The following is an 18,733-nucleotide window of genomic DNA, read 5'->3' on the forward strand; positions in this document are numbered from 1 at the left end:
GTCCCTTAATGAAAACGGGAACAGCAGAAGCTTGTAGGTCTCAGGATTCACGCCATTGGACTTGACAGTGTCAAAATATAAATGGCTTGAATTGTAAAGGGAATTGGGAAGTGGATTTGCAGAAATTAAACAAGGAAAAGTAAAATGCAATAAATAGAAAAGTAGAAGATGACTTGAATTAAACCGGATCTAAAACGGAAATGAGAAAAAGCTTGGTGTAGCAATGAAATAAGGAAATTGAAAATTTAAAACTGTAGATCTCAGGGCTCAAGAGACTAGATAGCTGAGTCTAGATCTCACTGCCTTCCTCATCTAACAATCAACAGAAATTTAATGCACAAATGCACATATCAAGAGGTTTTTTAATGGTTGTAATAGGGTTAGGGTCAAGGTAGGAATGTATTTGGTCAAGTGGACTAAAATCTGAATCCTTAATTAACTTAAACTTTCCACCTAACTTAGTCAATCCATGTAATCATAATAAAACATATAACTATCCATTAACCATTTTTTCCACATATTCATGCATTCTAATTTCAAGTATAGTACATATGCATTGCTTTCACCACATACTTTAGGGGTGAGAATGCTGCTTCCATAATGTCTAGCATTTGCAAAGGTATAGGAGGCCAAAACTCTCCTCTGGGGTGGGTTGTTGTTGTTATTGTCTGCTCCACCAGGTGGATTGGTTGAATGTTCCTCCATATCTTGGAATTCTTCTTCTGATTCCTCTTCTCCAACAATATTTTTCCCTCTCTCAGCTCTTCTTAACCTCCTGAGAGTTCTTTCGTCTTGTTCATGAAAGGTGGGTGTGGTTCTTCTTGTACCTGACATACAAGCAAAACATAAGAAACACACAAACCAGTGACACTTCAATCTACTGCTAGAATGAAGTTTTAGTTAGCTTAAGCAAAAATTCAAAGAGTTAGTGGGTTAATTGAAAATTAAAGGACAGAAAAGAAAAAGTGCTTGATCTAAACTACCACCTCACTTAATCATTGTCAATCTATTTCAATCCCCGGCAACGGCGCCAAAAACTTGATGGGATATTTTTGTGGAAAAACGAATTTCTCCAAAACACCCAAAACTAACCGGCAAGTGCACCGGGTCGCATCAAGTAATAAAAACTCACGAGAGTGAGGTCGATCCCACAGGGATTGAAGGATTGAGCAATTTTAGCTTAGTGGTTGATTTAGTCAAGCGAATCAAGATTTGGTTGAGAGATTTGTGATTTGCAGAATTTAAATTGCAGAGAAAGTAAAGGGAGTGGGTAAATTGCATGAAAGTAAAGAGAACTGAAATTTAAAGTGATGAATCTTAAAGAACAAGAAATTAAATGACAGAAACTTAGAACGCAAGAAATGTAAATTGCAGAATCTTAAATTGCAAGAAATGTAAATGGCTTGAATTGTAAAGGGAATTGGGAATTGGATTTGCAGAATTTAAACAAGGAAAAGTGAATTGCAACGAACAGAAAAGTAGAAGATAACTTGGATTGAATCAGATCTAAAAACAGAAATGTAAATGAGATTGAAAAGCATTAAACAGAGGAAGTAAAATTGGAATTCAGATCTCAGGACCCAAGAGACTAGATAACCAAGTCTAGATCTCAATGCCTTCCTAGATCCAACAAGAACAATTGCAAAGGAAATGTAAATTGCAGAGAAAGTAGATGAAGAAGCAATTAACAGAAATTTAAATTCAATTGTGCAGCAAAGAAACAGAGAGGTCTCAGGATGAGATTGAAACAGAATTCCTTCAATTCTCCAACCCAAGATCCAAGACAATTGTAATTGAAATTGAAAGCAAGAAAACTAAGAGGAAGGGAATTCAATTCTCCTTCCCCGAGACTTAGAAATTAAAATTCACTCCACACCAAAAGCTCTCCGAAAACTCTCTATGAAAACTAAAAGGAAAGCTTCTGAAGAACTTAAATCCTAAGCTATTTATACACTTTCTTCAAATGGTCTTCAAGCCTTCAATTGGGCCTTTCCTCTTGATGGAATTGGGTTGATAGAGGCCTTGGTTGATTGCTCTTGGAGTTTGGAGAAGAACCGAAGTGAACCGGGTTTGGAATCATGTAAGCTTGAGTAAAAGTTTGAGGCAAACTTTTACTCAAACTTTTCATATCAGCCACCCCATCCTTGCTGCTACCAACGTTTGAGCCAAAGTTTGGGGTCAAACTTTTGCTCAAACGTTGGCTCCCCCTTGCACACTCATGGCGCCAACGTTTGCCAAAAAGTTTGAGGCAAATGTTGGCGCAAGCTTTTGCTCTCCAGGGTGTGTTGTTCATGGCGCCAACGTTTGCCAAAAAGTTTGAGGCAAATGTTGGCGCAAGCTTTTGCTCTCCAGGGTGTGTTGTTCATGGCGCCAACGTTTGCCTCAAACTTTTGCTCAAACTTTTTGTCCTCTCTTCCTCCTAGCCATTCCTTCTTTCTTCAACCTTTCTCCAAGCTTTCTTCACCTATCATTAATAAACCAAACACATCAAAGCTATGCTCAAAATCATGAGATATTCATTCTTTCATAATATGTGACAATTATAGCCTAAAACCTCATGAAATTGCATTAATTCATCTATGGTTGATTAAATCAAAGGAAGCATGAAAATCTACCCAATTGGCTTGCTTATGGCTCAAGAAAGTGCATAATGCATTTGAAAACAAAAGAAAAAGACTAGTGAAACTAGGCTAAGATGACTTGTCATCACACACAAGGCTGTGCATGCGCAAATATCAGAAATGTTGAAATTATGCAACTTTGCAGAAATTAAGCTTTACTTTCAAACAAATCCCAATCAATTTTGAAAACTGAGGCAAAAGTTACGATCAAACGAAGTTCACCAAAAATCCACTTTTTATAAAAGTCCCAAAACCTGAACATTACCAACATTTCCCACCATAACCTACCCTTTTTATCATATTATACCACTTCCAACCACCAAAAATCAATCATGTGATACCCAAAATCAATCATCCACCAACACTTTCTTCAATTCCAATCTCTTACACCACCTTTACCAATTCAACATTCATGATTTATCAACTCATCATCATTCACATCATTTATCTACAATCTCAACATTCACAATCAATATACCAATAAGATCACTAATCATCATCAAACATCAACCATATCAACAATAATAAATCACATAAGCAACATCAAACATCATAATCCTTAAATACTAACAATCATTATCAAATTCACATATTCCTCATTTCAAAACTCCATGTCATAATCATCTCCATACAAATTATCCTCCTACATCACAACCACATACAATCATTCATTCTCAACATATCAATATTATTAAACATACATCAACATTCAACACCTCAACAACCATTATAATTCATTCCTATCCTATGGGTCACTAGCCTAAGTGTCCATGAATATTATATACTACATAGAGGAAATCAAAACCATACCTTGGCTGATCCCCAATATACTTGAAAACCCCAAATTGAGCCCAAGATAAGCTTTTAATCGCACACTAAGCCACCAAGAATCTCCAACAAGCATCAACAAGCTCCAAACTCACCATAATCAAGCTATATATACATAAATCATCATAAATCAACTTAGGGCTCATTATAATTGAAATTTCACAAGAGTTTCAATGCCTCTTACCTTGCCCAACAGGTTTGGAAGCCAAAACCAACATCAAACAAAGGCTAGAGTGTACCTAAACACCCAAAAATCACAAAATTTCACTTAGCCAAAACCCTAAAACTCGAAACTTTAAGGAGAAGAACTGAGCAGGATTCGAGCATTACTTACCAGTTTCTTATATGGGTTTTGTAGAGCTCTTCACAAGGAATGCGTAGCCCAAACGGTGCGGTGATCGGAGCTCTCTAACTCAAGATATGAGCTTCGGAAGATTGAAGTGAATAGTACTCAATCTCTTCTCCTCTCCCTCTTTCAATTTCCGATGTGTGTGTTGTGTTTAATGAGTGTTGTTGCTGCATGGGTTTATTAAATGAACCCTTATATATGTTGGGCTTGGGCCCAACTTGGGCCCGTTCCAACCCGTTGGCATTTTTAGCCTGTTTGGCCCAACTTTGGGCCAAACCTTTAAAATTAACGCCCAATTTTTAACTTCTAATATTTTTCTAAGGTTTTTGACGGTTTTCACTTTTCTCATGCGGTACCGAGCAGACTTGAATCGGTTCAACCGGTTTAACTACCGGTTCGTTATTTTTCACAGTTTTTTTGCAGAAAACACATTTTCTGACTCAGAAAGACCTACTAAGTCCAAAAATCATATTTAAATCTCCAAATTCTCATTCTAAATTTCTAGAATCTAATTTGGGCATTTAAATAATTTTATTCGTGTAAAACCCTGTCCTTACATCCTTCCCTCGTTAAAGAGATTTTCGCCCTCGAAAATCCAAATCACACGATGTAGTATATGAACTCACGCCGTGTAGTATATATCTTCGTGCGCCGATGGTGCAATATGAACTCCCTGGTACAAAAAACCAGAGAGTTGTGCCATACTTGTGCCATACTTAAGGTTCAAGATGTACTTGTGGTGATCAAGGACTTGGTCTTTCTAGTTGACTTTTACATCCTTGAAATCCTTCCAACAGAAAATAGAAGCTCATCTTCCGTTCTACTTGGTAGACCCTTCCTTAAGACCTCTAAATTCAAGTTAGATTCCTTCACCAGAACATATTCCTTTGAGGTTGGAGACAAGACTATCAAGTTCAATTTGGAAGAAGCCATGAAGCATCCTCCCGAAGAGCATTCCGTTCTCCGATGTGATGTAATCGATGAAATGGTAGAGGAAGTGCGAAAAGAAGACTACAACAAGTTGTGCTATCCTATTGTTGAAGAGACGGATGATCAAGAGGATAAACAAGAGAAAGTTGTTGAGAATGAACTCTGTGAGCTTGATGAAAAGGAACCTCAGCTTGAGGCAAAGAGTGAATTGAAACCTCTTCCATCTCATTTGAAGTATGCTTTCTTAGAGGATAACCAAAAGTTTTCAGTCGTTATTGCTAGTGAGCTTTTTAGTGAAGAGGAAGAGAAGCTCATAGATGTTCTAAGAAAGCACAAGAAGGCAATTGGATGGAGCCTAGCCGATATTGTGGGGATTGATCCTCGCAAGTGCATGCATCGCATATTTCTCCAAGAGGGAGCTCGGCCGGTTAGGCAACCACAAAGGAGGCTCAACCCAACTATCCTCGATGTGATAAAGAAGGAGGTCACTAGGCTACTTGATGCGGGTATCATATACCCATTTTCTAACAGTGAATGGGTGAGCCAGGTCTAGGTTACTCCCAAGAAAACGGGCATCACTGCGGTTAAAAAGGATGATGGTGAAGTGGTCACCATGAGAGTACAAAATGCGTGGCGAGTGTGCATCGATTATATATAGAAGATTGAACGCCGCTACAAGGAAGGACCACTACCCTTTGCCCTTTATCGATCAGATGTTGGACCATTTGGTGGGTAAATCCCATTATTACTTTCTTGATGGATTCACTGGTTACTTCCAGATTCACATTGCTCCTGAGGATCAAGAAAAGACCACATTCACTTGCCCTTTCGGCACCTTTGCCTACAAAAGGATGCCATTTGGACTATGTAATGCACCTGCTACTTTTCAGCGGTGTATGATGAGTGTCTTTTCCGATTTGATGGAGAATTGTATGGAAGTCTTTATGGATGACTTCAGTGTTTATGGAACTTCATTTGATTATTGCTTAGAAAACTTGGCCAAGGTCTTAGCTAGATGTGTTGACACTAACCTTGTCTTAAATTTTAAGAAATGTCACTTTATGGTAAGACAAGGTATAGTGTTAGGACATGTAGTATCTAGTGAAGGCATTTTTGTAGACCTAGCCAAGGTCGATGTTATCACCACTTTACCTTACCCCTCATCTGTGAGGGAGGTCCGCTCATTTTTGGGACATGCAAGATTCTACAGGCACTTTATTAAAGATTTCAGCAAATTTGCATTGCCATTGTCGCGCCTACTCCAAAAAGATATGGACTTTGAGTTTGACAGTGCATGTGTGAAAGCGTTTGAAGAGCTAAGGAGAGTTCTTACCACAGCACCGATTGTGCGAGTCCCCAACTGCATACTACCGTTTGAGATAATGTGCGATGCGTCAAACCATGCTGTAGCTGCCGCGCTTGCACAACGTGATGGTAAACTCCCTTATGTCATTGCTTACTCTTCTAAAACCTTGGATGCAGCACAATCCAACTATACCACTACGGAAAAGGAACTCCTAGCTATTGTTCATGCTTTAGATAAATTCAGATCTTATTTGCTAGGGTCCAAGATAGTGGTATACACGGATCATACAGCTTTAAAGTACTTATTGACAAAGAATGAGTCAAAATCTAGACTCATACGTTGGATCTTGCTTTTGCAAGAATTCGACTTTGAGATTAGGAACCAGAGTGGGTCTCAAAACTTAGTTGCGGATCATTTAAGCCGCCTTGAGAATTTAAAATTTGACCCATTTTCGATCGATGAATCATTCCCATTGGATAGTTTGCATGCTGTGTCGGATAGTTTTCCTTGGTTTGCCCCAATGGCGAACTACTTGGTTGCAAAACTCTTCCCCCCTAACTTTTCTAAATACCAAAGGGATAAGTTGAGGAGTGATTCCAAATACTATATTTGGGATGACCCTCACTTGTGGAAGAGGGGAGTGGACTAAAGAGAGAACTTTTGCGTGGTCTAGAAATTCGCAGATAAATCCTCGTTGCAAGTATAGCTTCTAAACCAACAAAAGTTCTTTCTTACAAAAGTTTTAGTTGTCACAAGTAACAAACCCCTTTTAAAATTGATAACCGAAGTATTTAAACATCGGGTCGTCTTCTCAAGGAACTACAGGGAGGTGTTCTTATTATTGGTTACGAGTTTTGTAAATTGGGGGTTTTGAAAGTAAGGAACAAGTAATTTAAATGACAAGTAAAATAAATAAATAACTATAAAATAAACTCTCGGCAAGGTATGAAAATTCGGAAGTCCTATCCTAGTTATTCTTATGAGAATTGAAATTAACCCCACTTAGTTAACCTTTACAAAAGCAAGGGAAAGTCAAGTGGACTAATTAGTTAGATTCCTAAGTCCTAGCCAACTCCTAAGGAAAGACTAGAGTTAGTGGAATTTCAGACAATTAGAGGAATTAATTAACAATCACGATAAGTTTAATAACTCAAGAGCCTCCAATTAATCAATTAAAGCCAAGAATATAAAAAGCTAAATAAGAATCACAATTCTAAAATACCTCAAATTGCATTAAATAGAAATTATTATCTAACATGAAGAGTTCATAAGCCAAATTGGAAAGGAAGAGAATCAATAAGAAAAATAAATAAACCAAAGTACTAGGATAAATAAAAGTAGAAGGAAAACTAAATTAAATGAATATTGAACCTGTGATGAAGAAGAAATAATCCTAAATCTTAAAACTAAATCCTAAGAGAGAGGAGAGAACCTCTCTCTCTAAAAACTACATCTAAACTATGAAAAGTGAATGTAAGATAGCATGATGATGAATGGATGCATTCCCCCACTTTATAGCCTCAAATCTGTGTTTTCTGGGCCAAAAACTAGGTCAAAAACAATCCAGAAATTGGCCCCAGCAATTTCTGTTATGTTCATGTCGCGGCAAAGTGACGCGGAGGCATTGTCCACGCGTTTGCGTGGATTGCAATTTTGCCAGGTCACACGTCCGCGTGATCCACGCGTTTGCGTCGCCTGGCGTCGGGACAGCTTTGACAAATTATATATCGTTGCGAAGCCCCAAATGTTAGCTTTCCAATGCAACTGGAACCATCTCATTTGGATCTCTGTAGCTCAAGTTATGACCGTTTGAGTGTGAAGAGGTCAGGCTGGACAGCTTAGTAATTTCTTCAACTTCTTGTATTCCTTCCACTTTTGCATGCTTTCTTTCCATCCTCTCAGCCATTCCTGCCCTATAATCTCTGAAAACACTTAACACACATATCAAGGCATCTAATGGTAATAAGAGAGGATTAATAATAAGCAATTTAAAGGCCAAAGAAGCATGTTTTCAATCATAGCACAAAATCAGGAAGGAAAACATAAAACATGCGAATAGTATGAATAAGGGGGTAAAGAGTTGATAAAAACTACTCTATTGAGCACAAGATAAACCATAAAATAGTGGTTTATCAACCTCCCCACACTTAAACAATAGCATGTCCTCATGCTAAGCTCAAAAGAAGCTATAAGGGAGTGAAGAGGAATGGTAGAATGTATGAAATGCAACCTATGTATATGAATGCAACTATATGCTAAGATGTTTCTATCTACTTGGTTAAAAATAAATAAGTTCTCCAAGACAAACATAAATCAAATTCCACTAATTCAAATCATACAATAAAAGACAAGTAAACTTGTAAGAAGACAGATCATGAAAGCAGGGAACATAGAATCAAGCATTGAACCCTTACCGGTAGTGTATATCACTCTAACTCTCAAGTGTCTAGGGTTAATCACTCTACTCTTCTCTAATCATGCTTTCTAAACTTTGTTCTTCATCTAACCAATCAACAAAAATTTAGTATACCAATGCAAACATCATGAGGTCTTTTCAGGGTTGTAATGGGGCTGAGGTAAAGGTAAGGGTATATGTATGGCCAAGTGAGCTTTATAAATTGAATCTTTAATTAACCTAAACTTTTACCTAACATACATATACTCTATATAACTTTAGAATCATCCCTAGCTACCCATAATTCCCACTTTTGTATGATTCCCATACTCATGTACCAAATTTTTGATATTTCTTTACTTTTATCACATGTGCATTGATCTTTTTACTAACTTAGCATTGGGGTAATTTTGTCCCCTTATTTATTTATTGAAATTTTTTTTCTGAATCATAAAAGCAAACATAACTTATCAATGCACATGGATTTTTAATTTTTTTCTGGTTTTACATGAGTAGGTTCCCAAATTCTCAATATTCAAATAAATTAGAAACATGATACATTCCCTTATTAACCCATGTTCCCACAATTTTCCCACACTTAGTTGATGCACAATCTCTATCTTAAGCTAACCAAAGATTCAATTGGGGTGATTACTTGTTTTTCCACTTAAGGCTAGTGATGTGATAAAATATAGAACAAATGGGGATAAAACGGCTCAAAGTGGCTAACAAAGGTAATTGAAAGGATAGGCTTATTTGGGATAAGTGAGTAAAAATTCAAACAATGGCCTCAATCATATGCAAGCATGTAACACATTAAATATTGGACATATAGGATGAAACAAAATAAAGATTACAATCATAGAGAAGTAAACACACAAGAATAAAATATTTATGGTTAAATAATGTAACCATATAAATAAGCTCAAAATCTCACGGTTTGTGTGTTCTTAGCTTTTTAAACTATGTTCCAAATACAACTTCAAACAAATTTAACACAAAAATTTTGATTTAAATTAGTGAAATTTTTTTCAAAAATAGGGTCTTAGAAGAAACTCATTACTTTAACCAAGCAGTAGCTAAATGCATAAAATCAAACAAACATGCAATTAAACATGCAAATACAATAATGAACAAACAATGAAAATAAAACAATGGTGTTGGAAAAAAGAAAATAGCTAACCCATGGAGATCGGTATCGACCTCCCCACACTTAAAGGTTGCACCGTCCTCGGTGCATGCTAAGATGTGCAAGTGGATGGGGGTTGTGGTTCCTCAGCTGGTGCTCTTTTTGTTCCTTTCCTTGCCGGTGGTTTGGGAGTAGCTTTCTTAGTACCCTTCTTGGTGGCCATCCTGAAAAGTGAAAAAGAAAGTAATTTTTAAAGCTAAGGGTTAGAGCAAGGAAGAGAGCGGGAAAGGTGGTAATCAATGCATAATAAAAAAGAATAACATTAACACATGGTCATGACTACATGTGAAAAAGTTCATCAATGGAAATATAGCAAGTGCATGTAAAGACAATTAAATGCAAGATGTTTATTGGCATGCTAGCAAAGGCATGAGTAGCATAGATCAAGCATTCTATGTCCAAGTTAGATTACCAAGTCTTTCAAACTAACAACATGTTCGTAATAACAATTATATTTAATTAATAAAATATAAAAAGAGTTTTGTGAAAAGCAAGCTTTTAGAGTAGTAGATAGAAAGAAATCGAAAAAATAGTGCATAATACCATACGGGCTTTTTCACAAACACATAGCAAGCATGGTGAATAAGCTATTGAAAGTATTAAATTGAACATACAAGCAACCCTTTAAAAGGTAATATATAATTGTCAAACAATTCCTTTAATAATCCACAAAAATATAGAAAATAATGACCCAAATAAAATTCTAACACCAATGAAAATAATGCAATGAATGAAAATATGCAAATAAATTAAATGAAATAGAATGGTAGTGAAGAGGGATGAGAAGTTAAAGAGATGAAGAAGAAGAAAGTAAGAAAAGGAAGAAGAAAGAAGAAAAGATAGAAGAAATTAGGATTAGAAAAGAAAAGATAGGATAATTGGCGTTGATCTAGATAAGTTGTGCGGCGCAGGCGACGCGGACGCGTGGGTGACGCGGTTGCGTGGTGTGCGACAAGTTCAGGTGACGCAGACGCGTGAGGCATGCGGTCGCGTGACCTGATTTGTGCGATTGGCGCGAGTGCAGCCTCGCGTTCGCACAACTCTCTATTCGAAACTTTTTTTGCCAATTTTTTGGGTGACACGGTCGCGTGGGTGACGCGATCGCGTGGATGGCCATATTTTGAAAATGACGTGGATGCGTGGGGCACGCGGTCACGTGATAGGACTTGTGCTTCTAGCATGATTCCAGCCCCACTCCATCACAACTTGCTCCCAAACACCCGTTTACGTCAATTTTACAGGGTCACGCATTCACGTGGATGACGCGGACGCGTGGGAGGCATTTTTCCCACATGATGCGGATGCGTCAGCAACGCGGTCGTGTGGATCAATTTGTGCCAAAGGCTCGCCTCCAGCCATGCTCTCGCGTGACTCTCTGTTCAATTTTCTTTTCTTCCCAATGCACTGGTGACGCGGGCGCGTCGGCGACGCTGTCGCGTCGTGTGCGATTTTTTTTTATGCTTGAAAAATGCAGAATGCAATGATAATATGAATGTTATACAAAACTCCAGGTTCAATACAATAAAATAAAATAAAACTCGAAAACAAATAAAACTAAATAAAAATGAAAAAAGAACGATCATACCATGGTGGGTTGTCTCCCACCTAGCACTTTTAGTTAAAGTCCTTAAGTTGGACATTTGGTGAGTTCCTTATCATGGTGGCTTGTGCTTGTATTGATCCTTGAATCCCCACCAATGTTTGTAATTTCAATGGCCTCCGGGATCCCAAACTAGGCGCAGAAAGCCTTCAAGCAAGTTAAAGCGAGTGACAAGGCCCCAAGAGTGTTGATTTCTAGAATGAATTCCGGGGTCCCAAACCTTGCTTTTGCACCCGTCTTCTTGTTGATCATCATGATTCCATCCGGGTGGCACGCAATTGAAATTCTCACTAAGACATCCAAACAGCTTCCTAGACCTATTCAATTGAGAATTGTACCAACCTTTGTACTTCAATTTGGAGCATGCAACCATATTGAACCTTGCATGACAATTCTTACCACTGACCGTCTCCCGCTTGCTCTTATAGCCACAAAGAGCTCTAAGCTGACCATCTGTTTCAAGCAAAGCATATTCAAGTGAGCTAATTAAGGTTAGAGATGAGAGATTTACCCACTTGAATGAAGGGATGGATGGTGATGGCTTTGGGGGAGAGGTCTCCAACAACTTTGGCAAGGTGATTTCCAGCTCCATTTCCTTGAGCTCTTCCTTGACAACTTCCACCTCTTTGCAAGTTTCTTCAATATCAACCTCTTCCTCTTAGTAGCTTTCTTCCAATTCAATCTCTTCTTCATTGCTTACCAAGGGCATGGGAGGTTGTGCTTCTTCTTCTTTGATCTCCATGTCTAGTCCAACAGGAGAGGATTCAATTGTAGATAAGAATTCATCAATGATCGAATCCATCTCTTGATCATCCTCTTCAAAGTCTTCAACCATGATATGCCTTGGAGGTTGTACACCCTCCTCAACATCAATTTCAAACATCTTTGAAGGAGGCTTTATAACTTGACTTTCCCATGGGGGTTCAGCATCTCCTAAGTCTTCAACCACTTCTTCCTTTTCAATAATTACAGCTTCCTCCACTTGTTCCAGTACAAAGTCATGCTCCGTACTGTCCACTGGAATTTCTAGTATCTCCTTCATGCTACGTTCTTCATTAGATTGTCCACATGAAGCCATGGGGGTTTCTTGAGCGTCCGAACGTCGGGAAGGTAATCGATTTATCGTTTGATTCAATTGGTGAAGGGTTGCATGAAATTTTTCAAATGTTTCCTTGAGTTGCTCCCTTGATTCTTGGGGTGATGGATATGGACATGGTGCATAGGGAGGTGGTGGTTCTTGGGAGTAATTGGGTTGGAATTGGTGTGGATATGGATTAGGGTCGTATGGAGGTGAATGGTGGTAGTTGGCTTGTGAGTGTGGTGGTTCAAAGCTATGTTGAGGAGGTGGTTTATAGGTGTATGATGGGGCTTGTTGGTAATTACAAGGGGGTCCACCATAGTCATCATCTTGGTATGCATCACAGAATGGTTGTTGGTTATAGTGCATTGGAGGGGGTTGTTGCCAAGAGGGTTGATCAAAGTTCGAAATTTGAATTTTTGAATTTTAAAATTTGAAATTTGAATTTTTTAAAAGTCAACAATATAAGATAAAGTTTTGAAAAAGATTTAAATTTTGAAAAGGTTTGATTTTTTTAAAATTTTAAATTTGAATTTTGGAATTTAAATTTTGAAATTTGAAATTTGATTTTGAAAAAAGATAAGATAAGATTTTGAAAAAGATATGATTTTTGAAAAAGTTTTGAATTTTGAAATTTAAAACTAAGATAAGATAAGATAAAAATTTTAAAATCAAAATCTGAATTTATTTTATTTTTTTATTTTTTTTTTGAAATTTCAAAAATTTAATAAGAATGAAGAGAAAAGATATTTTTGAATTAAATGAAGGAAAGAGAAAAAGAATAAAATAACACTAAACTTAAAATTTTTAGATCAAAACGAAGAAAACAACTAAGAACAACTTGAAGGTCAAGATGAACACGAAAAACAAATTTTTGAAAAAAAAAATTTAATAACTAAATAAAAACCAATAACCTCTTAATTTATGAAAAAAAAATAAAAACAAAAATAAAAATAAATAAACAAGTAAAAAGCAAATATTTACAATAACCATAATAAGGCACACGTTTGCAATTCCCCGGCAACGGCACCATTTTGAAGAGAGAACTTTTGCGTGGTCTAGAAATTCGCAAATAAATCCTCGTTGCAAGTATAGCTTCTAAACCAACAAAAGTCCTTTCTTACAAAAGTTTTGGTTGTCACAAGTAACAAACCCCTTTTAAAATTGATAACCGAAGTATTTAAACCTCGGGTCATCTTCTCAAGGAACTGCAGGGAGGTGTTCTTATTATTGGTTATGAGTTTTGTAAATTGGGGGTTTTTAAAGTAAGGAACAAGTAATTTAAATGATAAGTAAAATAAATAAATAACAATAAAATAAACTCTCGGCAAGGTATGAAAATTCGGAAGTCCTATCCTAGTTATTCTTATGAGAATTGAAATTAACCCCACTTAGTTAACCTTTACAAAAGCAAAGAAAAGTCAAGTGGACTAATTAGTTAGATTCCCAAGTCCTAGCCAACTCCTAAGAAAAGACTAGAGTTAGTGGAATTTCAGACAATTAGAGGAATTAATTAACAATCACGATAAGTTTAATAACTCAAGAGCCTCCAGTTAATCAATTAAAGCCAAGAATATAAAAAGCTAAATAAGAATCACAATTCTGAAATACCTCAAATCACAATTCTTGCTCATGACTCACAACCCCAGAATTCTAACCAATGTTGATGCACATGTTTGCCCATTCTTGTGAAACGACCTGAGATTTGAACACTTCGGTTACTTTTATTGGGGTTGAACTTGTGACAACCAAATTCTTTCTAAATTTGATTTGCGGATTATTTGTCGGTTGAGGGCTATACTTGCAATGCAAAAATCTTGTGAAATTCCTTACCGATGGTACCCGTGTACATCAAATTTTTTGCGCCGTTGCTGGGGAATGGTTGCAACATATGCCTTGATATTGGTTATGTGAATATGTGAAAATTGTAGATAGTTTACTTTCTTTCAATACTTAGCTATAGTTTAGATTTCTTTTGTATGTGTGCTATGACTTCCAAGTTTGATGACTCGGTCTCAACCGAATTCTAGCTTAGCCGAGTTTGACCCTGAGATTGGAAGAACTTTGTTACACACTCGGCAAGTTAGACGGCGGTTGGACTATACGGCTAGTACTTCGGCCTCTCTTGAGGAATATACCGAATCACTAGGTGGTACCGAGAGTGACTTCGAGTCTGCTTCTTCCTATTCTTCTGTTGGCCCTACTAATACATCTTTGCATCCTACAGGTGAACCATACATGGCGGAGCCACGACGGATCACTTTGCATGAGCAAAGAGCTCCGGATATCATACTTCAACCTTTGCAAGCAAGGTATCCTAACCTTGATCCAAACTTTGAGTTGAAGAGTAGCTTGATACATTTACTTCCTAAATATCATGGGTTGCCGGGTCAAGACCCCATCCGACATCTAAGAGACTTTCAAGTTGCTTGTTCTACGGCTCGAAGGCATGGAGCCGATGAGTTGGCTATTATGGTCTTTGCCTTTCCTTTCTCTCTTGAAGGGCAAGCAAAGACATGGTTTTATTCGCTACCAGATGAGATTGTGACTAATTGAGATTTCTTGAGAAGAGAGTTTCTAGATAAGTTCTTCCCACCGGAGAAGACCGATTATGTCTGGAAGGAGATCTCAGGTATAATGCAAAGAGACCAAGAGAGTTTTTATGAGTATTGGACTCGGTTCAAGAGGCTATTGGAATCTTGTCCACATCATGGATTGAACACTCACTTGCTCATTAGCTACTTCACCGGAGGTCTTTGTGTGGAAGATAGAAGATTGCTCACCGCTTCTAGTGGTGGTTCCCTTTCAAAAAACAAGACGGAGGGAGAAGCTTGGAAATTGATAAATGATGTTGCCGAGGCTACACAACATGTAAGGGTGAGAAGTAATCCTCTCAAGGGTGTGGTAGAACCGTCCCCTTCTGAAGCAAGCTTGACCAAAGCGCTTGGGGACATGACCACTATCCTCACGCAAATACAAAAAGATCAAAAGGAATACTACTCCATCCAAGCCATCCAAGCCCCACCCCCAGTTGCTCAACTTGAAGGCCCTCCTAGGATTTGTGGTTTATACTCTAGAACCACACATTACACCGATCAATCCATCAAATTCAAGAGGAGCATGCCCTTGTAGTGGCCAATGTGAATTACAACAACCGTCCACCCTATCCTCCTCAAGGCCAAAACAACTACACTCATGGTGGTAATCAACATCAAGGGTGGAGGGATAATGCACAAGGGAGCAATCAAAACCAAAGATGGAACAACTCTTCTTCTCATTACAACAACCAATCTTCATCTCAATACCACCATAATAACACCAACCACCAAGCCAACCAAAATCACACCAACCAAAACCAAAACAACTACACCAAATACCAAGCACCACACCATAAACAACAATCTAACCAAACCTCTTCATATTCCACCAATCAAGTTGACGAGCTTAGAGCCGCAATGGAGAAACGGGACGAAAGCAACAAGGCTCAATTTGATGCCTTGGGCGCTCAATTGGCCAATCTCACCAACATGTTTTCAAAGATGACCATGCCCTCTCCCAACAACAACACCAACCAACCCTCAAGCTCTTCTAACCTTCCATCCCAACACCAACCAAACCCCATGGGCGGTCTCAATGCCATCACTCTACGGTCGGGGACTACATTGGAGGAGATACCTCCTAGGATCATGGAAGACATTCATGAGGAAGAAGTGGTTGTTGAAGCTCCACATGAAGAAGAGGAGGTAGACAAAAGGCATGAGGAAGAAGGAGTAAGCCTTAAGGAACCCAAGAGAAAAGCTATAGTGGATGAGTCCATTCCTATCCCATTCCCTTCCATGGTAAAGAAAGCAAAGAAAACGCCGGAATTTGATTTGAACATGCTTCAAGTGTTCAAGAAGGTTGAGGTAACCATACCACTTTTTGATGCTATCCAACAAATTCTGAAGTATGCAAAATTTTTGAAAGACTTGTGTACACACAAGGATAAGATAGGAGAGTTAGAGACATTATCCATGGGTAGTTCAATTTCTTCCTTGATAGAGCCTATTCCAAAGAAATGTGTTGACCCTGGACCTTGTTGGTGTCTTGTTGTATTGGTGGGCGCATTTTTCATGACTGTATCTGTGACCTAGGAGCTTGCGTAAGCATCATGCCGCTCTCCATTTTTGTGCGGTTGAATTTAGCTCCATTAAAGAAGTCGACGGCGAAGTTTGCCTTAGGCGATAAGAGTGTGATCACTGTGATGGGAATAGCAGAAGATGTACTTGTGGCGATCAAGGAGTTGGTCTTTCCAGTTGACTTTTACATCCTTGAAATGCCTTCAACAGAAAATAGAAGCTCATCTTCCATTCTACTTGGTAGACCCTTCCTTAAGACCTCTAAATTCAATTTAGATGCCTTCACCGGCACATATTCCTTTGAGGTTGGATACAAGACTATCAAGTTTAATTTGGAAGAAGCCATGAATCATCCTCCCGAAGAGCATTCCATTCTCCGATGTGATGTAATCGATGAAGTGGTAGCGGAAGTGCGAAAAGAAGACTACAACAAGTTGTGCTATCCTATTGTTGAAGAGACGGATGATCAAGAGGATGAACAAGAGAAAGTTGTTGAGAATGAACTCTGTGAGCTTGATGAAAAGGAATCTCAGCTTGAGGCAAAGAGTGAATTAAAACCTCTTCCATTTCACGCCCCCTACTAGTACTTCCTCTAGAAGTCTCCTTTGACGAGGCTACCATTTTTGCGTATTCTTCAACTACTCTTGCCTTGTTCACCAGATCGAAGAAAACACGGATCTCCATAGGAGCCACAACCGTCATGATGTCGTCCTTCAAGCCCCTTTGATACTTGACGCACTTCCAACTCTCATAGGTCTCCGGGGCACCCTCATATACACTAGAAAACCTATAAAGCTCCTCAAACTTGCTTGTATAATCAGCCATAGACAAGGAATCTTGCTTTAGCTGCATCAGTTCCATCTCCTTCGCTTCCTTTGCAGACTCAGGAAAATACTTCTTGTAGAAGGCCGTCTGAAATACATCCCAAGGAACATTAGCGTTCTGAAGCTGTAGCAAGTGGCATTCTGCCTGCCACCAATGCTGGGCCTTTTCCCGAAGTTGATAAGCAGCAAACTCCACGTATTGGTTGTTCGGGACATGCTGTGTAATGTCCTATCCAACAAATTAGCGTTCTGAAGCTGTAGCAAGCGGCATTCTGCCTGCCACCAATGCTGGGCCTTTTCCCGAAGTTGATAAGCAGCAAACTCCACGTATTGGTTGTTCAAGACATGCTGTGTAACGTCCTATCCAGCAAAATACCTTGCTTAAGTCAGGGTATTTCTACTAGAAAGAACATTACGTAACCTTTTCTAGTATTAACTACATAATTATCGAGCCTTTGTATCAAGTTCACATTTCAATTTTAAGAAAATGCCAGAACAATTTGTTTTTGTTCCTTAAAGACATATATCAAAGATTTACAAGTAATAATAATCACATAAATATTATTAATAATATTTCTTATTTAAAAGAAACCAAATGAAACTCAAATACAATGTACCATACCTACCCCTCTATGTAAAATAAAATCTCAAGGGACAATAGCGAGGGGACTCTATGAAAGCAATTAAAATCATAAAGAAAACCTACTAATCGCTCGCAGCTTCACATTTTGTCTTCAATCCTGTGTCACTGAAAGGATTGAAAATTCGGGGGTGAGAACCAAACCACATATTCTCAGTAGAGGTCGAGAATACCGTGAAAGTAAAGAATAAATCGCAAATAGTTAATTAAGTTCGACAACATTCTTTTTCATTAATTATATAAATCTTTGAAATTACGTTGGAAAAGAATTAGATATTAGCTTATATCAATTTCAGTATGAATAGTCAGCCTATTCCAAACATAGGTTCATTAAGTCTATACTGAACCAGTATGACTTTTCATATAATACCTAATCCTAAACGTAATTCAAAAACAGGCAAGTAGAACACAAACAGACAAATAGAACACAAGCAAATACAACAAGGATCACAATAAAAGCACAGGAAATATCACAGAGAATAATGCGCAAACAAGAATGATGCATGTCTAGTCCTAGTGCAGGCAATGAGCTCATCTGTCGGTTTCTACCCGCTCCCGATGTAACCTAGCATTACTAGCCGGATATGGCTTTCCTGTTGGCTATACCCCTGTGTACAAGAAATAACCCCTCTACCACCACAGGGTCTACTTCACATAGGAAATAACACATCTGCCACTGTAGGGATGTATACCGACACACTTTCTGTATATAGAAAATAACCCCTCTTCCACTACAGAAATGGAATAGGTGGTCACGGTACTTCTGTAGCAGGAAATAACCCCTTTGTCTTACAGAATTAAATTATGGATCTGTACTGCAGGAAAGCATTCTCAGTGGTCACACCACCATCTATC

Source organism: Arachis ipaensis, chromosome B05, assembly GCF_000816755.2.
Source record: "Arachis ipaensis cultivar K30076 chromosome B05, Araip1.1, whole genome shotgun sequence".
NCBI lineage: Eukaryota > Viridiplantae > Streptophyta > Magnoliopsida > Fabales > Fabaceae > Arachis > Arachis ipaensis.